The following is a 21745-nucleotide window of genomic DNA, read 5'->3' on the forward strand; positions in this document are numbered from 1 at the left end:
CTCTCTCTCTCAGACTCCTCTCTCTATTACCCCTCTTTCTGTCTCACACCACTCTCTCTCTCTCTCAGCCCTCTCCCCAGTCTCTCCCACCCTGATCTCTCTCATACACCTTCTCTCTCATGCCTCTCTCTCTCACCATCTCTCTCACCCCTCTCTCTTACCCCTCTCTCTATCTCACCCCCTCTCAGGCCCTCTCTCTCTCTCACACCCTCTCTCTCACCCCTCTCTCTCACCCCCTCTCTCTCACAGCCCCTCTTTCACCCCCTCTCTCATCCCCTCTCTGTCACACACCCCTCTCTTTCACCCCTCTTTCTCACACATCCTCTCCTTCACCCCCTTCACTCTCTCACCCCTCTCTTTCACTCACCCTCTCTCTCCCACCCATTCTCTATCACATCGTCTCTCTCAGGCCCTCTCCCTCTCTCACCCCCTCTCTCTCACCCCCTCTCTCACTGCCCCTCTTTCACCCCCTCTCTCTCATCCCCTCTCTGTCACACCCCCCTCTCTTTCACCCCTCTTTCTCACACATCCTCTCTCTCACCCCCTCACTCTCACACCCCTCTCTCCCACATCTCTCTCTCTCATCCCTCTCTCTCTCATCCCTCTCTCTCAGCCCTCTCTCACTGCCCCCTCTCTCAACCCCCTCTCTCTCAACCCCTCTCTATCACACAGCCCTCTCTTTCACCCCTCTTTCTCTCACCCCCTCTCTCTCACCCCCCTCACTCTCACACCCCTCTCTTTCTTACCCTGCTCTCTCTCTCACCCCTCTCTCTCTCTCACCCCTCTCTCTGTCTCACCCCCTCTCTCCCTCACCCAGCTCTATCTGTCATCCCCTCCCTCTCTCCCCCTCTCTCACCCTCTCACACTCTCTCACACCCTCTCTTTCTTAGCCCTCTCACTCTCTTATCCCCTCCCACTCTCACCACTCTCATTCTCTCTCACCCCTCTTTCTTCTCAGTCCCCTGTCTCTCATTCACCCTCACACCCTCTCTCTGACACCCCCTCTCTCTCACACCCCCTCTCTCTCACATATTCTCTCTCTCATACCTCTCTCTCTCACCTCTTCTCTCTCACTGCCTCTCTCATCCCCCCTCTCTCAGGCACTCTCTTCCAGCCACTCTCACTCTCTAACCCCTCTCTTTCAATCACCCTCTCTCTCCCACCCATTCTCTATCACATCGTCACTCTCAGGCCCTCTCTCTCTCTCACCCCCTCTCTCTCAACCCCTCTCTCACTGCCCCTCTTTCACCCCCTCTCTCTCATCCCCTCTCTGTCACACCCCCCTCTCTTTCACCCCTCTTTCTCACACATCCTCTCTCTCACCCCCTCACTCTCACACCCCTCTCTCCCACATCTCTCTCTCTCATCCCTCTCTCTCTCATCCCTCTCTCTCAGCCCTCTCTCACTGCCCCGTCTCTCAACCCCCTCTCTCTCAACCCCTCTCTATCACACAGCCCTCTCTTTCACCCCTCTTTCTCTCACCCCCTCTCTCTCACCCCCCTCACTCTCACACCCCTCTCTTTCTCACCCTGCTCTCTCTCTCACGCCCTCTCTCTCACCCCTCTCTCTCTCTCACCCCTCTCTCTGTCTCACCCCCTCTCTCCCTCACCCAGCTCTATCTGTCATCCCCTCCCTCTCTCCCCCTCTCTCACCCTCTCACACTCTCTCACACCCTCTCTTTCTTAGCCCTCTCACTCTCTTATCCCCTCCCACTCTCACCACTCTCATTCTCTCTCACCCCTCTCTCTCTCAGTCCCCTGTCTCTCATTCACCCACACACCCTCTCTCTGACACCCCCTCTCTCTCACACCCCCTCTCTCTCACATATTCTCTCTCTCATACCTCTCTCTCTCTCACCTCTTCTCTCTCACTGCCTCTCTCATCCCCCCTCTCTCAGGCACTCTCTTCCAGCCACTCTCACTCTCTAACCCCTCTCTTTCAATCACCCTCTCTCTCTCACCCATTCTCTATCACAACGTCTCTCTCAGGCCCTCTCTCTCTCTCTCACCCCTCTCTCTCTCACCTTCTCTCTATCACCCCCTCTCTCTCACCCCTCTCTCTCATCCCCTCTCTGTCACAATCCCCCTCTCTTTCACCCCTCTTTCTCACACATCCTCTCTCTCACCCCCATCACTCTCACACCCCCCTCTCTTCTCACCCCTCTCTCTCTCTCACCCCCTCTATCCCTCACCCCGCTCTATCTGTCATCCCCTTCCTCTCTCCCACTCTCTCACCCTCTCACACTCTCTCACTCTCTCATACCCTCTCTTTCGTAGCCCTCTCACTCTCTTATCACCTCCCACTCTCACCACTCTCATTCTCTCTCACCCCTCTCTCAGTCCCCTGTCTCTCATTCACCCTCACCCCCTCTCTCTCGCACCCCCTCTCTCTAACAGCCCCTCTCTCTAACACCCCCTCTCTCGAACACCCCCTCTATCTAACACCCCCTCTCTCTCTTGCCCCTCTCTCTCTCACCCCTCTCGCTCTTACCCCTCTCTCTTTTACCCCCTTTCTCTCTTACCCCTCTCTCTCCCCCCTCTCTCTCACCCCCCTCTCACACCCTCTCTCTCCCCCACTCTCTCCTCCCTCTCTCTCCCCCACTCTCACTTACCCCCTTTCTCTTTCTCACCCCGATCTTTCTCATCCTCCCTCTCTCTCTCACCCTCTCACCCTTCTCTCTCTTTCCCCTCTCTCTTATCTCTCTCTCAATCATCTCTCTCACCTTCTCTCTCACCCACTCTTTCTCTGCCTGTCTCTCTCTCTCATCCACTCTCTCTTTCTCACCCGCTCTCTCTTCCACCCTGATCTTTCTCACACTCCCACTCTATCTCACCCCCCTCTCTCTCTCCCTCTCACTTTTTATCTCTCAACCCTCTCTCATTACCCTCTCTCTCACACACACACCTCTCTCTAACACCCTTATCTCTCTCTCACACTCTCTCTCTCTTACACCTCTCTCTTACCCCTATCTCTGTCTCGCACCTCTCTCTCTCTCACCCCTTTTCTCTCACCCGCGCTCTCTGGCCCTCTCTTTCAGCCACTCTCTCTCTCACACCCCCCCTCTCTCTCACACAGCTCTCTCTCAACCCACTGTCTCTCTCGCACACCTCTCTCTCTCTCACCCTGTCTCTCACCTCCCTCTCTCTCACACCCTTCTCTCTCTCTCTCACCATTTCTCTCTCAACCCTCTCTCTCATTACCTCTCTCTCTCACAGACCTCTCTCTCTCACACCCTTCTCTCTCTCTCACTCCCCCTCTCTCACGCCTCTTTCTCACCTTCTCTCACTCTCCCTTTCTTTCTCAGCCTGTCTCTCTCTCACCCCCTCTCTATTTCTCACCTGCGCTCTCTTCCACTCCGATCTCTCTCTCACACCCCCTCACTCTCTAACCCCTCTCTCTCACCCCTCTCTCTCAGCCCGCCTCTCGCTCTCTCCTCAGTCTCTCCCACCCTGATCTCTCTCGCACACCTTCTCTCTCACGCCTCTCTCTCACACCCTCTCTCTCTTGCCCCTCTCTCTCACCCCCTCTCTCTCATCCCCTCTCTCTCAGCCTGTCTCTCTTTCACCCCCTGTCTCTTTCTCACCCACTCTCTCTCCCTCACCCTTCTCTCTCTTACCCGTCTCTCTCTCTCTCACACCTATTTCTCTCAACTTCTCTCTCTCGCCCCTTCTCTCTCACCCTCTCTTTCGCAGCCCCCTCTCTCTCTCATCCCCTCTCTCTCCCCAGTGTCTCCCACCCTGATCTCTCACAGCCCCTCTCTCTCTCACCACTCGCTCACTCTCTCATCCCTCTCTCTCACACCTCTCTCTCTCACACCTCTCTCTCTCTCTCGCCCCGTCTCTCTCATCCCCTCTCTCTCACCCTCTCTCTCAGGACCTCTCTCTCTCTCACCCCTCTCTCCCTCACCTCTCTCTCTCTCTCTTACACCGCTTCTCTCTCTCTCTCTCTCACCCCTCTCTCTCACCCTCTCTCACCCTCTCTATTCTGACACCTCTCTCTCTCACTTCGCCCTCTCTCTCTCGCCTTCTCTCTCTCCTACCCCTCTCTCTATCTCTCACCTCTCTCTGTCACCCTCTCTCTCACCCCCTCTCTCTCAGGGCATCTCTTTCAGCCCCTAGCTCTCTCACACCCGTCTCTCTCTCTCACCCTCTCTCTCAACCCTCTCTCTCTCAACCCTCTCTATCTTACCCCTCTCTCTCTTACCCCTCTCTCTCTCACACCTCTCTCTCACTCTCTCTCTCTCACACCCTCTCTCTCTCCTACCCCTCCTTTTCTTACCCCCCCCCTCTCTCACCTCTCTTTCTCTCACCGGCTCTCTCTCACCCCTTCTCTCTCACCCCCTCTCTCACCCCCTCACTCTCAGGCCCTCTCTTTCAGCCCCTCTCTCTCAGACACCTCTCTCTCAACCCCGTCTCTCTCACACCCCTCTCTCCCTCATCCTCTCTCTCACTTACCCCACTCTCACACACCTCTCCCTCTCACCCTCTTTCTCACGCCCCTCTCTTTCTCTCTCACCCCCTCTCTCTCACACCGCTTCTCTATCTCACCCTCTCTCTCTCTCGCCCCTCTCTCTTACCCCTTTTCTCTCACCCCCTCCCTCACCCCCTCTCTCTCAGCCCTCTCTCTCTCTCTCTCAGCCCCCCTCTCTCTCCCCAGTCTCTCCCACCCTGATCTCTCTCACACACCTTCTCTATCACGCCTCTCTCCCTCATCCTCTCTCTCACTTTCCCCTCTCTCACACACCTCTCCCTCTCACCCTCTCCCTCACCCCTCTCTCTCCCTCACCCCCTCTATCTCACCCCCTCTCTCTCTCAGCCTGTCTCTCTGTCACCCCCTATCTCTTTATCACCAGCTCTCTCTTCCACCCTGATCTCTCTCACACCCACTCTCTCCCTCACCCCTCTCTCTCCCTCACCCTTCGCTCTCTCTTACCCGTCTCTCTCTCTCTCTCTCATCCTCTCTCTCTCACCCCCTCTCTCTCACCGCCTCTCTCTCACCCCTTCTCTCTCACACCCTCTCTTTCACCCTCTCTCTCTCAGCCTGTCTCTCTCTCTCACCCCCTGTCTCTTTCACATCAACTCTCTCTTCCACCCCGATCTCTCTCACACCCATCTCTCCCTCATCCTCTCTCTCACTTTCCCCTCTCTGACACACCTCTCCCTCTCACCCTTTCTCTCACCCCCTCTCTCTCTCTCTCACCCCTCTCTCTTACCCCTCTCTCTCACACCGCTTCTGTCTCTCACCCTCTCTCTCTCTCGCCCATCTCTCTTACCCCTCTTTCTCTCACACACCTCTTTCTCATCCACCTGTCTCTCACCCCTTCTCTCTTACCCCCTCTCTTTCACCCTCTCTCTCTCTCAGCCTGTCTCTCTCTCACCCCCTGTCTCTTTCACACCCGCTCTCTCTTCCACCCCGATCTCTCTCACACCCGCTCTCTAACTCACCCCCCTCTCTCTCAACCCTCTCTCTCACCTCTCTCTCTGTCTCACCCCCCTCTCTCTTTCCCATCTCTCTCTCACACACACCCTTCTCTCTCAACCTCTCTCTCTCACCTCTTCTCTCTCACCTTCTCTTTCGCAGCCCCCCCTCTCTCTCACATCCCCTCCCTCACCCAAGTCTCTCCCGCCCTAATCTCTCTCAGAGCCCCTCTCTCTCTCACCCCTCCCTCACTCTCTCATCCCTCTCTCTCTCATCCTTCTCTCTCTCACTCTTCTCTCTCTTACCCCTCTCTTTCTCTGACACCGCTTCTCTCACTATCACGCCTCTCACACTCTCACCCCTCTCTCTCTCTCACCCTCTCTCTCTCACCTCTCTTTCTCTCATCCTCTCTCTCTCACCCCTTCTCTCTCACCCCCTCTCTCACCCCCTCTCTCTGAGTCCCTCTCTTTCAGCCCCTCTCTCTGTCACACACCCCTCTCTCTCACACACCTCTCTCTCAACCCCGTCTCTCTCACACCCCTCTCTCCCTCATCCTCTCTCTCGCTTTCCCCTCTCTCACAAACCTCTCCCTCTCACCCTTTCTCTCAACCCCATCTCTCTCACCCTTCTCTCTCTTACCCCTCTCTCTCACACCTCTTCTCTCTCTCACCCTCTCTCTCTCTCGCCCATCTCTCTTACCCCTCTCTCTCTCACACACCTCTTTCTCACCCACCTCTCTCTCACCCTCTCTCTCCCTCTCTCTCTCACCCCTTCTCTCTTAGCCCCTCTCTTTCACCCTCTCTCTCTCAGCCTGTCTCTCTCTCTCAACCCTGTCTCTTTCACACCCGCTCTGTCTTCCACCCCGATCTCTCTCACACCCGCTCTCTAACTCTCTCTCTCTGTCTCTCTCTCAACCCTCTCTCTCACCTCTCTCTCTGTCTCACCCCTCTCTCTCTTTCCCATCTCTCTCTCTCTCACACACCCTTCTCTCTCAACCTCTCTCTCTCACCCCTTCTTTCTCACCTTCTCTTTCGCAGCCCCTCTCACTCTTTCTCACATCCCCTCCCTCACCCCAGTCTCTACCACCCTGATCTCTCTCAGAGCCGCTCTCTCACCCCTCCCTCACTGTCTCATCCCTCTCTCTCTCATCCCTCTCTCTCTCACTCCTCCCTTACCCCTCTCTTTCTCTTACACCGCTTCTCTCTCTATCACGCCTCTCTCACTGTCACCCCTCTCTCTCTCTCACCCTCTCTCTCTCTCACCTCTCTTTCTCTCAGCCTCTCTCTCTCACCCCTTCTCTGTCACCCCCTCTCTCACCCCTCTCTCTGAGGCCCTCTCTTTCAGCCCCTCTCTCTCTCACACACACCCCTCTCTCTCACACACCTCTCTCTCAACCCCGTCTCTCTCACACCCCTCTCTCTCTCATCCCCACTCTCTCACCCCTCTCTCTCTTCCGCCTCTCTCTCTCATACACCTCTCTATCTCACCCTTTCTCTCACCCCCCTCTCTCTCTCACCCCTCTCTCTCTTACCCCTCTCTCTCTCACACCGCTTCTCTCTTTCACCCTCTCTCTCTCACCCCTCTCTCTTACCGCTCTCTCTCACACACACACCTCTCTCTCACCCACCTCTCTCTCACCCTCTCTCTCTCACCCCCTCTCTCTCACACCCTCTCTCTCTCACAGCTCTCTCTCTCACCCCTTCTCTCTCACTGCCTCTCTCACACCCCCTCTCAGGCCCTATTTTTCCACACCTCGCACTCTCTCCCCCTCTCTCTCTCACCCCTCTCTCTCTCACCCCCTCTCTCTCTCACCCCCTCTCTCTCTCACCCCCTCTCGCTCACACCTCTCTCGCTCACCCTCTCTCTCTCAACCCTCTCTCTCACTTGCCCGTCTCTCTCTCTCTCTCACCCTCTTTCTTACCCCTCTCTCACCCCCTCTCTCTCTCAGCCTGTCTCTCTGTTACCCGCTGTCTCTTTCTCACCCTCTCTCTCTTCCACCTCCATCTCGCTCACACCCCCCTCTCCCTCACCCCTCTCTCTCCCTCACCCCTCGCGTTCTCTTACCCGCCTCTATTTCTCATCCTCTCTCTCTTACCCCTCTCTCTCCTCCCCTCTCTTTCAACTTCTCTTTCTCAGCCTGTCTCTCTCTCACCCAGACGGATCACATTCTGATGTATTGAGAGAACAGTTTCTGAGGTACTGAGAGAGCTCTTTCTGAGGTACTGAGGGAGCACTTTCTGAGGTATAGAGGGAGCACTTTCTGAGGTATTGAGGGAGCATTATCTGATGTACTGAGGAAGCACTGTCTGAGGTACTGAGGGAGTACTTTCTGAGGTATTGAGCAAGCACTATCGGAGGTATTGAGGGTGCACTATCGGAGGTATTGAGGGTGCACTATCGGAGGTATTGAAGGTGCACTATCGGAAGTATTGAGGGTGCACTATCTGAGGTATTGAGCAAGCACTATCTGAGGTAATGAGGGAGCACTATCGGAGGTATTGAGTGTGCACTATCTAAGGTATTGAAGGAGGACATTCTGAGGTACTGAGGGAGCACTTTCTGAGGTATTGAGAAACACTGTCTGAGGTACTGAGGAAGCACTTCCTGAGGTATTGGGGAAGCACTTTCTAAGGTAGTGAGGAAGCACTTCCTGAGGCATTGGGGAAGCATGATGTGATGTATTGAGGGAGCAGTTTCTGAGGGACTGAAAGAGAACTTTCTGAGTTATTGAGGGAACACTTTCTGAGGTATAGAGGGAGCTCCTTATCAGGTATTGAGAGAGTACTTTCGGAGGTATTGAGGGTGCACTATCTGTAGTGCTGAGGAAGCACTATCTGAGGTAGTGAGGGAGCACTATCTGAGGTATTGAGGGAGCATTTTCTAAGGTAGTGAGAGACCGCTATCTGTGGCATTGAGTGACCACTTTCTGAGGTATTGAGGGAGTACTATCTGTGGAACTGAGGGACCACTTCATGTGGTATTGAGCGAGCTCTTTGTGTGGCATTGAGGAAGCACTTTCTGAGGTACTGAGGGAGCAGTATCTGAGGTATTGAGGAAGCATATCGTGAAGTATTGGGGAAGCACTATGTGAGGTATTGAGGGAGCACTGACTGACGTAGTGAGGCAGCACTTCCTGAGGTATCGGGGAAGCCCAATGTGAGGTATTGAGGGAGCAGTTTCTGAGGTACTGAGAGAGAACTTTCTGAGTTATTGAGGGAATACTTTCTGAGGTATTGAGGGAGCTCCTTATCAGGTATTGAGAGAGTACTTTCTGAGGTATTGAGGGTGCAATATCTGAGGTACTGAGGAAGCACATTCAGAGGTTTTGAGCAAGCACTATCTGAGGTATTGAGGGAGTACTATCTCAGGCACAGAGGGAGCACTTTCTGACATATTCAGGGCGCACGTTCTGAGGTATTGAGGATACACTATCTGAGGTATTGAGGGAGCAGTTTCTGAGGTACTGAGAGAGCACTTTCTGAGATACTGAGGGAGCACTTTCTGAGGCATTGAGGTAGCAAATCTGAGGTACTGTGGAAGCACTATCTGAGGTATTGAGGAAACACTATCTGATGTACTGACGAAGCACTATCTGAGGTACTGAGGGAGCACTATTTGACGTATTGAGGAAGCAATTTTCGAGTGTTGAGGAAGCATTATCTGAGGCATTGAAAGAGCACTTTCTGAGGAATTGAGGGTGCACTATCTGAGATTTTGAGGGAGCACTTTCTGAGGTACTGAGGGTGCACTATCTGAGGTATTGAGGGAGCTCTTTCTGAGGTATTGGGCAAGTAGTTTCTGAGGTACTTAGCGAGAACTTTCTGAGGTATTGAAGAAGCACTTCCTGAGGTATTGAGGAAGCACTATCTGAGGTACTGAGGGAGCACTTTCTGAGGTATTGAGAAGCACTGTCTGAGGTACTGAGGAAGCACAATCTGGGGTATTGAGGGATTACGTCTGAGGTATTGAGGAAGCACTATCTGAGGTACCGAGGAAACACTATCTGATGTACTTAGGGAGCACTATGTGAGGTATGGGGGAAGATCTATCTGCGGTACTGAAGAAGCACTATCTCAGGTCCTGAGGAAGCACTACCTGATGTATTGAGGGAGCACTTTCTGAGTTACTGAGGGACACTTTCTGAGGTATTGTGGTAGCATATCTGAGGTATTGAGGAAGCACTATTTGTGTTATTGTGGGAGCATTTTATGAGGTACTGAGAGCAATTTCTGAGGAATTCAGAGAGCACTTTCTGAGGTATTGAGAGAGCACATTCTCAGGTATTGAGGAAGCACTATCTGATGTACTGAGGAAGCACTTTCTGAGTTACTGAGGCAGCACATTCTGAAGTATTGAGGGAACACTTTTTGAGGTATTGAGGGAAGGATTATCTGAGGTATTGAGGGAGTAATTTCTGACTTATAGCGTGTGCACTTTCTAAGGTATTGAGGGAGCACTATCTGAGATATTGTGCGAGCATTATCTAAAGTATTGAGGGAGCCCTTTCTGAGGTATTGAGGGAGCACTTTTTGAGGTATTGAGGGAAGGACTATCTGAGGTATAGAGGGTGCACTATCTGAAGTACTGAGGAAGCACTTTCTGAGGTATAGAGGGTCCCCTATCTGAGGTATTGAGGGAGCTCCTTCTGAGGTCTCTCTTGTCGTCCCCGGTGTCTCTCTCCCCTGGTCTCTCCTCAAACCCGGTCTCTCTCGCTTCCAGTTTCTCTTGCTCCCGGTCTCTCTCATCAACCCCGGTCTCTCGTCACCCCCAGTCTTTCTCGCCCCTGGTCTCTCAGGTGCCCCCAGTCTCTCTCGCCCCCTGGTCTCTCTTGCCCCCCCCCTGGGTCGCTCGTCAACCCCCAGTCTCTCTAGCCCCCAGTCTCTCACATCACTCCCTCTCTCTCACCCCACGGTCTCTCTCGCGCCTGGTCTCTCTCGTCGTCCCCTGTCGCTCTCGCCCCCAGTCTCTCGCCCACCCCCCACCCCCGTCTCTCTCACCCCCGGTCTCTCTTGTCATCCCCTCTCTCTTGACCCCAGTCTCTCTCGTCACCCCCGGTCTCTCTTGCCCCCGTTCTCTCTCGCACCCGGTCTCTCTCTCTCCCGTGCTCTCTCGTCCCCGGTCTCTCACCCCCCGGTCTCTCTCTCTCCCGTGCTCTCTAGTCCCCAGTCTCTCACCCCCTGGTCTCTCTCGCCCGCAGTCTCTCTCTCGCCCCCGTTCTCTCTCGCACCCGGTCTCTCTCTCTCCCGTGCTCTCTAGTCCCCGGTCTCTCACCCCCCGTTCTCTCTCGCCCGCAGTCTCTCTCTCGCCCCCGTTCTCTCTCGCACCCAATCTCTCTCGTCACCCCCCTCTCTCTCACCCCCGGTCTCTATCACCCCCCGGTCTCTCTCTCTCTCTCTCTCTCTCTTGCCCTGGTCTCTCTCTCTCGTCCCGTGGCCTGTCTCTCGACCCCAGTCTCTATCACCCCGGTCTCTCTCTCTCACCACAGTCTCTCTCTTGCCCTCAGTCTGTCTCGACTCTCCAGACTCTCTTGTCAACCCCTCTCTCTCACTCCCCCGGTCTCTCTCGCCCCCAGTCTCTCTCACCCACCACCCCCCCACCCCGTCTCTCTTGCCCCCAGTCTCTCGCACAACCCCCGTCTCTCTCGCACCCAGTCTCTCTCATCATCCCCTCTCTCTCACCCCCTTTCCCTCTCGCCCGCGGGCTCTCTTGACCCCGGTCTCTCTCGTCACCCCTGGTCTCTCTCGCCCACAGTCTCTCTAATTGCCCCCGGTCTCTCTCGCCCCCGTTCTCTTTCGCACCTGGTCTATCTCACCCCCCAGTGTCTCATCACCCCGGTCTCCCTCGCCCCCATTCTCTCTCTCGCCCCCGGACTATCTCTCGCCCCCAGTCTCTCCTCACCCCCGGTCTCCCTCGCCCCCATTCTCTCTCTCGCCCCCGGACTCTCTCTCGCCCCCAGTCTCTCTCTCGCCCCCAGTTTCTCTCTCGCCCCCAGTCTCTCTCTCACTCCCGTTCTCTCTAGCTCCCGTTCTCTCTCTCGCCCCCAGTTTCTCTCTTGCCCCCAGTTTCTCTCTCTCGCCCCCAATCTATCTCTCTCTCGCTCCCGTTCTCTCTCTCGCCCCCAGTTTCTCTCTTGCCCCCAGTTTCTCTCTTGCCCCCAGTTTCTCTCTCGCTCCCGTTCTCTCTCTCTCACCCCCCATTCTCTCTCTCGCTCCCGTTCTCTCTCTCTCACCCCCAGTCTCTCTCTCTTGCCCCCGGTTTCTCTCTCGCCCCCGGACTCTCTCTCGCCCCTGCTTTCTCTCTCGCCCCCAGTCTCTCTCTCACCCCCTGTTTCTCTCTCGCCCCAAGTTTCTCTCTCGCTCCCGGTCTCTCTCTCGCCTCCTGGTTTCTCTCTCGCCCCCAGATCTCTCTCGCCCCCGTTCTCTTTCTTGCCCCTGGTTTCTCTATCGCCCCTAGTCTCTCTCTTGCCCCTGGTTTCTCTCTCGCCCCCAGTCTCTGTCTCTCCCCCGTTCCCTCTCTCACCCCCGGTTTCTCTCTCGCCCCTAGTCTCTCTCTCTCGCACCCGGTTTCTCTCTCGCCCCCAGTTTCTCTCTCACCCCCAGTTTCTCCCTCGCCCCCAGTTTCTCTCTCGCTCCCATTCTCTTTCTCGCCCCCCAGTCTCTCTCTCGCCCCTGGTTTCTCTCTCACCCCCAGTTTCTCTCTCGCTCCCAGTTTCTCTCTCGCCCCCATTCTCTCTCTCACGCCCCCAGTCTCTCTCTCGTCCCTGGTTTCTCTCTCACCCCCAGTCTCTCTCTTGCCCCCGGTCTCTCTCTCTCTCTCGCCCCCGGTCTGTCACGTCACTCCTGGTCTATCGTCACCCCCGGTCTCTCATCAACCCCGGTCTCCCTCGCTCCCGGTCTCCCTCGGCCTCAGTCTCTATCGTCCCTCGGTCTCTCTCTTCACCATTGGTCTCAGTCACCCCCGGTCTCTCTTGTCGCCTCCGGTCACTCTCGCCCCTGGTCACTCGTCAATCCCGGTCTCTCTCGCTCCCAGTATCTCTAGCCCCTGTACTCTTTCGCACTTGGTCTATCTCGACACTGGTCTCTCTCTCGTGCCCGTTCTCCTTCTTGCCCCCGGTTTCTCTCTCGCCCCCCGTCTCTCTCTCGTCCCCGGTCTCCCTCGCACCCGTTCTCTTTATCACCCCCAGTCTCTCTCTCGCGCCTGGTTTCTCTCTCGCCCCCAGTCTCTGTCTCGCCCCCAGTCTCTCTCGCCCCCAGTCTCTCTCTCGCCCCCAGGATCTCTCTCGCCCCCGGTCTCTCTCTCACTCCCGTTCTCTGTCTCGCCCCCAGTCTCTCTCTCGCCCCGGGTTTCTCTCTCGCACCCGTTCTCTCTCTCACCCCCGGTCTCTATCGCACCCCGTCTCTCTCTCGCCCCCAGTCTCTCGCTCGTCCCCGGTCTCTCTCTCAATCCCGTTCTCGGTCTCGCCCCCAGTCTCTCTCTTGCCCCCAGTTCCTCTCTCGCCCCCGTTCTCTCTCTCGCCCCCGGTCTCTCTCGCCCCCAGTCTCTCTCTCGCCCCCGGTCTCTCTCGCGCCCCCAGTCTCTCTCTCGCCCCCAGTCTCTCTCTCGTCCCCGGTCTCCCTCGCTCCAATTCTCTCTCTTACCCCCGGTCTCTCTCTCACTCCCATTCTCTGTCTCGCCCCCGGTCTCTCTCTCGCCCCTGGTTTCTCTCTCGCCCCCAGTCTCTCTCTCGCCCCCATTCTCTCTCTCGTCCCCATTCTCTCTCTCGCCCCCAGTCTCTCTCTCGCCCTCAGTCTCTCTCTCGTCCCTGGTCTCCCTCGCTCCAATTCTCTCTCTTGCCCCCGGTCTCTCTCTCGCTCCCGTCTCTCTCTTGCCCCCGGTTTCTCTCTTGCCCCCATTCTCTCTCTCGCTCCTGTTCTCTCTCTTGCCCCCGGTTTCTCTCTTGCCCCCGTTCTCTCTCGCCCCTAGTTTCTCTCTCGCCCCCAGTCTCTCTCTCACCCCCCTTCTCTCTCTCGCCCCCGGTTTCTCTCTCGCCCCCGGTCTCTCTCTCGCCCCCGGTTTCCCTCTCTTGCCCCCGTTCTCTCTCTCGCCCCCAGTCTCTCTCTCGCCCCCACTCTCTCTCTCACCCCCAGTCTCTCTCTCGCCCCCAGTTTCTCTCTCACTCCCGTTCTCTCTCTAGTCCCCGGTTTCCCTCTCATTCCCATTCTCTCTCTCGCCCCCAGTCTCTCTCTGTCATCCCCTGTCTCTCTCTCACTCCCGTTCTCTCTCTCTTGCCCCCAGTCTCTCTCTCGCCCCCGTTCTCTCTCTCGCCCCCAGTCTCTCTCTCGCCCCCAGTCTCTCTCAAGTCCCCGGTCTCCCTCGTTCCAATTCTCTCTCTTGCCCCCAGTTTCTCTCTCGCCCCCAGTCTCTCTCTCGCCCCCAGTCTCTCTCTTGCTCCCATTCTCTCTCTTGCCCCTGGTCTCTCTCTCTCGCCCCCAGTTCCTCTCTCGCCCCTGGTTTCTCTCTCGCCCCCATTCTCTCTCTCGCTCCCGTTCTCTCGCTTGCCCCGGTTTCTCTCTTGCCCCCGGTCTCCCTCGCTCCAATTCTCTCTCTTTCCCCCAGTTTCTCTCTCGCCCCCAGTCTCTCTCTCGCCCCCAGTCTCTCTCTCGTCCCCGGTCTCCCTCGCTCCAATTCTCTCTCTTGCCCCCGGTCTCTCTCTCGCTCCCGTTCTCTCTCTTGCCCCCGGTTTCTCTCTCGCCCCCATTCTCTCCCTCACTCCCGTTCTCTCTCTCACCCCCGATCTCTCTCTCGCTCCCGTTCTCTCTCTTGCCCCCGGTTTCTCTCTCGCCCCCCAGTCTCTCTCTCGCCCCTGGTTTCTCTCTCGCCGCCAGTCTCTGTCTCGCCCCCAGTCTCTCTCTCGCCCCCAGTCTCTCTCTCGCCCCCGGTCTCTCTCTCACTCCCGTTCTCTGTCTCGCCCCCAGTCTCTCTTTCGCCCCTAGTTTCTCTCTCACCCCCGTTCTCTCTCTCACCCCCGGTCTCTCTCGCCCCCAGTCTCTCTCTCGCCCCCGGTCTCTCGCTCGCCCCCGGTCTCTCTCTCACTCCCGTTCTCTGTCTCGCCCCCAGTCTCTCTCTCGCCCCCGGTCTCTCTTGCCCCCAGTCTCTCTCTCTCGCCCCCGGTCTCTCTCTCGCACCCAGTCTCTCTCTCGTCCCCGGTCTCCCTCGCTCCAATTCTCTCTCTTACCCCCGGTCTCTCTCTCACACCCGTTCTCTGTCTCGCCCCCGGTCTCTCTCTCGCCCCTGGTTTCTCTCTCGCCCCAAGTCTCTCTCTCGCCCCCATTCTCTCTCTCGCCCCCGTTCTCTCTCTCGCCCCCAGTCTCTCTCTCGCCCCCAGTCTCTCTCTCGTCCCCGGTCTCCCTCGCTCCAATTCTCTCTCTTGCCCGCGGTCTCTCTCTCGCTCCCGTTCTCTCTCTTGCCCCCGGTTTCTCTCTTGCCCCCATTCTCTCTCTCGCTCCTGTTCTCTCTCTTGCCCCCGGTTTATCTCTTGCCCCCGTTCTCTCTCGCCCCCAGTTTCTCTCTCGCCCCCAGTCTCCCTCACCCCCGTTCTCTCTCTCGCTCCCGGTTTCTCTCTCGCCCCCAGTCTCTCTCTCGCCCCCGGTTTCCCTCTCTTGCCCCCGTTCTCTCTCTCGCCCCCAGTCTCTCTCTCGTCCCCGGTCTCCCTCGCTCCCGTTCTCTCTCTCGCTCCCGTTCTCTCTCTCGTCCCCATTCTCTCTCTCGCTCCCGTTCTTTCTCTCGCTCCCGTTCTCCCTCTCGCCCCCGTTCTCTCTCTCGCTCCCGTTCTCTCTCTCGCTCCCGTTCTCTCTCTTGCCGCCGGTCTCTCTCTCGCCCCTAGTTTCTCTCTCGCCCCCATTCTCTCACTCGCTCCCATTCTCTCTCATGCCCCCGGTTTCTCTCTTGCCCCCGTTCTCTCTCTTGCCCCCGGTCTCTCTCTCGCTCCCGTTCTCTCTTGCCCCCGGTGATTCTCTTGCCCACATTCTCTCTCTCGCCCCCGGTCTCTCTCTCGCTCCCGTTCTCTCTCGCCCCCAGTGTGTCTCGCCCCCAGTCTCTCTCTCGCCCCCATTCTCTCTCTCGCCTCCATTGTCTCTCTTGCCCCCGGTTTCTCTCTCGCCCCCCGGTCTCTCTCTTGCCCCTGGTCTCTCTCTCACCCCCAGTCTCTCTCTTGCCCCCAGTTTCTCTCTCGCCCCCAGTCTGTCTATCGTCCCCAGTCTCTCTCTCGCCCCCGTTCTCTCTCTCGCCCCCGTTCTCTCTCTTGCCCCCGGTTTCTCTCTCGCCCCCGGTCTCTCTCTTGCCCCTGGTCTCTCTCTCACCCCCAGTCTCACTCCCGCCCCCAGTTTCTCTCTCGCCCCCAGTCTCTCTCTCGCCCCCAGTCTCTCTCTCACCCCTGGTTTCTCTCTCACCCCCAGTCTCTCTCTCTCGCCCCCGCTCTCTCTCACCCCCGGTCTCTCTCTCGCCCCTGGTTTCTCTCTCGCCCCCAGTCTCTCTCTCTCACCCCCAGTCTCTCTCTCGCTCCCGGTCTCTCTCTTGTCCCTGGTCTCTCTCTCACCCCCAGTCTCTCTCTCGCCCCTGGTTTCTCACTCGCCCCCAGTCTCTCTCTCGCCCCCAGTCTCTCTCTCTCTCTCGCCCCCAGTCTGTCTCATCACCTCGGTCTCTCTCTCTCTTGCCCCTGGTTTCTCTCTCGCCCCCAGTCTCTCTCTCTCTCTCGCCCACGGTCTGTTTCGTCACTCCTGGTCTATCGTCACCCCCGATCTCTCATCTACCCCGGTCTCCCTCGCTCCCGGTCTCCCTCGGCCTCAGTCTCTATCGTCCTTCGGTCTCCCTCTTCACCATTGGTCTCACTCACCCCCAGTCTCTCTCGCCCCCGGTCTCTCTCGCCCCTGGTCACTCGTCAAACCCGTTCTCTCTCGCCCCCAGTTTCTCTCTCGCCCCCAGGCTCTCTCTCGCCCCCGTTCTCTCTCCCACCCCCGTTCTCTCTCTTGCCCCCGGTCTCTCTCTCGCTCCCGTTCTCTCTTGCCCCCGGTGATTCTCTTGCCCACATTCTCTCTCTCGCCCCCGGTCTCTCTCTCGCTCCCGTTCTCTCTCGCCCCCAGTGTGTCTCGCCCCCAGTCTCTCTCTCGCCCCCATTCTCTCTCTCGCCTCCATTGTCTCTCTTGCCCCCGGTTTCTCTCTCGCCCCCCGGTCTCTCTCTTGCCCCTGGTCTCTCTCTCACCCCCAGTCTCTCTCTTGCCCCCAGTTTCTCTCTCGCCCCCAGTCTGTCTATCGTCCCCAGTCTCTCTCTCGCCCCCGTTCTCTCTCTCGCCCCCGTTCTCTCTCTTGCCCCCGGTTTCTCTCTCGCCCCCAGTCTCTCTCTTGCCCCTGGTCTCTCTCTCACCCCCAGTCTCACTCCCGCCCCCAGTTTCTCTCTCGCCCCCAGTCTCTCTCTCGCCCCATGTCTCTCTCTCACCCCTGGTTTCTCTCTCACCCCCAGTCTCTCTCTCTCGCCCCCGCTCTCTCTCACCCCCGGTCTCTCTCTCGCCCCTGGTTTCTCTCTCGCCCCCAGTCTCTCTCTCTCACCCCCAGTCTCTCTCTCGCTCCCGGTCTCTCTCTTGTCCCTGGTCTCTCTCTCACCCCCAGTCTCTCTCTCGCCCCTGGTTTCTCTCTCGCCCCCAGTCTCTCTCTCGCCCCCAGTCTCTCTCTTTCTCTCGCCCCCGGTCTGTCTCATCTCCCCGGTCTCTCTCTCTCTCGCCCCCAGTCTGTCTCATCACCTCGGTCTCTCTCTCTCTTGCCCCTGGTTTCTCTCTCGCCCCCAGTCTCTCTCTCTCTCTCGCCCCCAGTCTGTCTCATCACCTCGGTCTCTCTCTCTCTTGCCCCTGGTTTCTCTCTCGCCCCCAGTCTCTCTCTCTCTCTCGCCCACGGTCTGTTTCGTCACTCCTGGTCTATCGTCACCCCCGATCTCTCATCTACCCCGGTCTCCCTCGCTCCCGGTCTCTCTCGGCCTCAGTCTCTATCGTCCTTCGGTCTCCCTCTTCACCATTGGTCTCACTCACCCCCAGTCTCTCTCGCCCCCGGTCTCACTCGCCCCTGGTCACTTGTCAAACCCGTTCTCTCTCGCCCCCAGTTTCTCTCTCGCCCCCAGGCTCTCTCTCGCCCCCGTTCTCTCTCCCACCCCCGGATTCTCTCTTACCCCCTGTCTCTCTCTCGCCCCCGTTCCCTCTCTTGCCCCCGGTTTCTCTCTCGTCCCCGGTCTCTCTCTCGCCGCTGGTTTCACTCTCACCCACAGTCTCTCTCTCACCCACAGTCTCTCTCTCGCCCCCGGTCTCTCTCTCGCCCCCTGTTTCTCTCTCACCCCCCGTTCTCTCTGTCAACCCCGCTCTCTCTCACCCCCGGTCTCTCTCTCGCCCCCGGTTTCTCTCTCGCCCCCAGTCTCTCTCTCGCCCCCAGTCTCACTCTCGCCCCCAGTCTCTCTCTCGCCCCCAGTCTCTCTCTCGTCCCCGGTCTCTCTCGCTCCCGTTCTCTCTCTCGCTCCCGTTCTCTCTCTCGCCCCCGTTCTCTCTCTCGCTCCCGTTCTCTCTCTCGCTCCCTTTCTCTCTCTCGCCCCCGTTCTCTCTCTCGCTCCCGTTCTCTCTCTCGCTCCCGTTCTCTCTCTTGCCGCCGGTCTCTCTCTCGCCCCTAGTTTCTCTCTCGCCCCCATTCACTCACTCGCTCCCATTCTCTCTCATGCCCCCGGTTTCTCTCTTGCCCCCGTTCTCTCTCTTGCCTCCGGTCTCTCTCTCGCTCCCGTTCTCTCTTGCCCCCAGTGATTCTCTTGCCCCCATTCTCTCTCTCGCCCCCGGTCTCTCTCTCGCTCCTGTTCTCTCTCGCCCCCAGTCTGTCTCTTGCCCCCAGTCTCTCTCTCGTCCCCGGTCTCCCTCGCACCCGTTCTCTTTATCACCCCCAGTCTCTCTCTCACCCCTGGTTTCTCTCTCGCCCCCAGTCTCTGTCTCGCCCCCAGTCTCTCTCGCCCCCAGTCTCTCGCTCGCCCCCAGGATCTCTCTCGCCCCCGGTCTCTCTCTCACTCCCGTTCTCTGTCTCGCCCCCAGTCTCTCTCTCGCCCTCGGATTCTCTCTCGCACCCGTTCTCTCTCTCACCCCCGGTCTCTATCGCCCCCCCGTCTCTCTGTCGCCCCCAGTCTCTCGCTCGTCCCCGGTCTCTCTCTCACTCCCGTTCTCTGTCTCGCCCCCAGTCTCTCTCTCGCCCCCAGTTTCTCTCTCGCCCCCGTTCTCTCTCTCGTCCCCGGTCTCTCTCGCCCCCAGTCTCTCTCTCGCCCCCGGTCTCTGTCTCGCCCCCAGTCTCTCTCGCCCCCAGTCTCTCTCTCGCCCCCAGGATCTCTCTCGCCCCCGGTCTCTCTCTCACTCCCGTTCTCTGTCTCGCCCCCAGTCTCTCTATCGCCCTCGGTTTCTCTCTCGCACCCGTTCTCTCTCTCACCCCCGGTCTCTATCGCCCCCCCGTCTCTCTCTCGCCCCCAGTCTCTCGCTCGTCCCCGGTCTCTCTCTCACTCCCGTTCTCTGTCTCGCCCCCAGTCTCTCTCTCGCCCCCAGTTTCTCTCTCGCCCCCGTTCTCTCTCTCGCCCCCGGTCTCTCTCGCCCCCAGTCTCTCTCTCGCCCCCGGTCTCTCTCGCGCCCCCAGTCTCTCTCTCGCCCCCAGTCTCTCTCTCGTCCCCGGTCTCCCTCGCTCCAATTCTCTCTCTTGCCCCCGGTCTCTCTCTCACTCCCATTCTCTGTCTCGCCCCCGGTCTCTCTCTCGCCCCTGGTTTCTCTCTCGCCCCCAGTCTCTCTCTCGCCCCCATTCTCTCTCTCGTCCCCGTTCTCTCTCTCGCCCCCAGTCTCTCTCTCGCCCCCAGTCTCTCTCTCGTCCCCGGTCTCCCTCGCTCCAATTCTCTCTCTTGCCCCCGGTCTCTCTCTCGCTCCCGTTCTCTCTCTTGCCCCCGGTTTCTCTCTTGCCCCCATTCTCTCTCTCGCTCCTGTTCTCTCTCTTGCCCCCGGTTTCTCTCTTGCCCCCGTTCTCTCTCGCCCCTAGTTTCTCTCTCGCCCCCAGTCTCTCTCTCACCCCCCTTCTCTCTCTCGCCCCCGGTTTCTCTCTCGCCCTCGGTCACTCTCTCGCCCCCGGTTTCCCTCTCTTGCCCCCGTTCTCTCTCTCGCCCCCAGTCTCTCTCTCGCCCCCACTCTCTCTCTCACCCCCAGTCTCTCTCTCGCCCCCAGTTTCTCTCTCACTCCCGTTCTCTCTCTAGTCCCCGGTTTCCCTCTCATTCCCATTCTCTCTCTCGCCCCAGTCTCTCTCTGTCATCCCCTGTCTCTCTCTCACTCCCGTTCTCTCTCTCTTGCCCCCAGTCTCTCTCTCGCCCCCGTTCTCTCTCACGCCCCCAGTCTCTCTCTCGCCCCCAGTCTCACTCTCGTCCCCGGTCTCCCTCGTTCCAATTCTCTCTCTTGCCCCCAGTTTCTCTCTCGCCCCCAGTCTCTCTCTCGCCCCAAGTCTCTCTCTTGCTCCCATTCTCTCTCTTGCCCCCGGTCTCTCTCTCTCGCCCCCAGTTCCTCTCTCGCCCCTGGTTTCTCTCTCGCCCCCATTCTCTCTCTCGCTCCCGTTCTCTCGCTTGCCCCGGTTTCTCTCTTGCCCCCGGTCTCCCTCGCTCCAATTCTCTCTCTTGCCCCCAGTTTCTCTCTCGCCCCCAGTCTCTCTCTCGCCCCCAGTCTCTCTCTCGTCCCCGGTCTCCCTCGCTCCAATTCTCTCTCTTGCCCCCGGTCTCTCTCTCGCTCCCGTTCTCTCCCTCACTCCCGTTCTCTCTCTCACCCCCGATCTCTCTCTCGCTCCCGTTCTCTCTCTTGCCCCCGGTTTCTCTCTCGCCCCCCAGTCTCTCTCTCGCCCCTGGTTTCTCTCTCGCCCCCAGTCTCTGTCTCGCCCCCAGTCTCTCTCTCGCCCCCAGTCTCTCTCTCGCCCCCGGTCTCTCTCTCAGTCCCGTTCTCTGTCTCGCCCCCAGTCTCTCTTTCGCCCCTAGTTTCTCTCTCACCCCCGTTCTCTCTCTCACCCCCGGTCTCTCTTGCCCCCAGTCTCTCTCTCGCCCCCGGTCTCTCGCTCGCCCCCGGTCTCTCTCTCACTCCCGTTCTCTGTCTCGCCCCCAGTCTCTCTCTTGCCCCCGGTCTCTCTTGCCCCCAGTCTCTCTCTCGCCCCCGGTCTCTCTCTCTCTCGCCCCCAGTCTCTCTCCCGTCCCCGGTCTCCCTCGCTCCAATTCTCTCTCTTGCCCCCGATCTCTCTCTCACACCCGTTCTCTGTCTCGCCCCCGGTCTCTCTCTCGCCCCTGGTTTCTCTCTCGCCCCAAGTCTCTCTCTCGCCCCCATTCTCTCTCTCGCCCCCGTTCTCTCTCTCGCCCCAGTCTCTCTCTCGCCCCCAGTCTCTCTCTCGTCCCCGGTCTCCCTCGCTCCAATTCTCTCTCTTGCCCCCGGTCTCTCTCTCGCTCCCGTTCTCTCTCTTGCCCCCGGTTTCTCTCTTGCCCCCATTCTCTATCTCGCTCCTGTTCTCTCTCTTGCCCCCGGTTTATCTCTTGCCCCCGTCCTCTCTCGCCCCCAGTTTCTCTCTCGCCCCCAGTCTCTCTCTCACCCCCGTTCTCTCTCTCGCTCCCGGTTTCTCTCTCGCCCCCAGTCTCTCTCTCGCCCCCGGTTTCCCTCTCTTGCCCCCGTTCTCTCTCTCGCCCCGATTCTCTCTCTCGCCCCCAATCTCTCTCTCACCCCCAGTCTCTCTCTCGCCCCCAGTTTCTCTCACACTCCCGTTCTCTCTCTAGTCCCCGGTTTCCCTCTCACTCCCATTCTCTCTCTCGCCCCCAGTCTCTCTCTCGCCCCCGGACTCTCTCTCACTCCCATTCTCTGTCTCGCTCCCAATTCTCTCTCTCGCCCCCGTTCTCTCTCTCACTCCCGTTCTCTGTCTCGCCCCCAGTCTCTCTCTCGCACCCAGTCTCTCTCTCGCCCCCAGTCTCTCTCTCGCCCCCAGTCTCTCTCTCGCCCCTGGTTTCTCTCTCGCCCCCAGTCTCTCTCTCGCCACTAGTCTCTCTTTCACCCCCGGTTTCTCTCTCGCCCCCAGTCTCTCACTGTCATCCCCTGTCTCTCTCTCGCTCCCGTTCTCTCTCTCTTGCCCCCAGTCTCTCTCTCGCCCCCAGTCTCTCTCTCGTCCCCGGTCTCCCTCGCTCCAATTCTCTCTCTTGACCCCGGTCTCTCTCTCGCCCCCAGTTTCTCTCTCGCCCCTGGTTTCTCTCTCGCCCCCATTCTCTCTCTCGTTCCCGTTCTCTCGCTTGCCCCGG

Source organism: Chiloscyllium punctatum, chromosome 16 (genome assembly GCF_047496795.1).
Source record: "Chiloscyllium punctatum isolate Juve2018m chromosome 16, sChiPun1.3, whole genome shotgun sequence".
Taxonomy (NCBI): domain Eukaryota; kingdom Metazoa; phylum Chordata; class Chondrichthyes; order Orectolobiformes; family Hemiscylliidae; genus Chiloscyllium; species Chiloscyllium punctatum.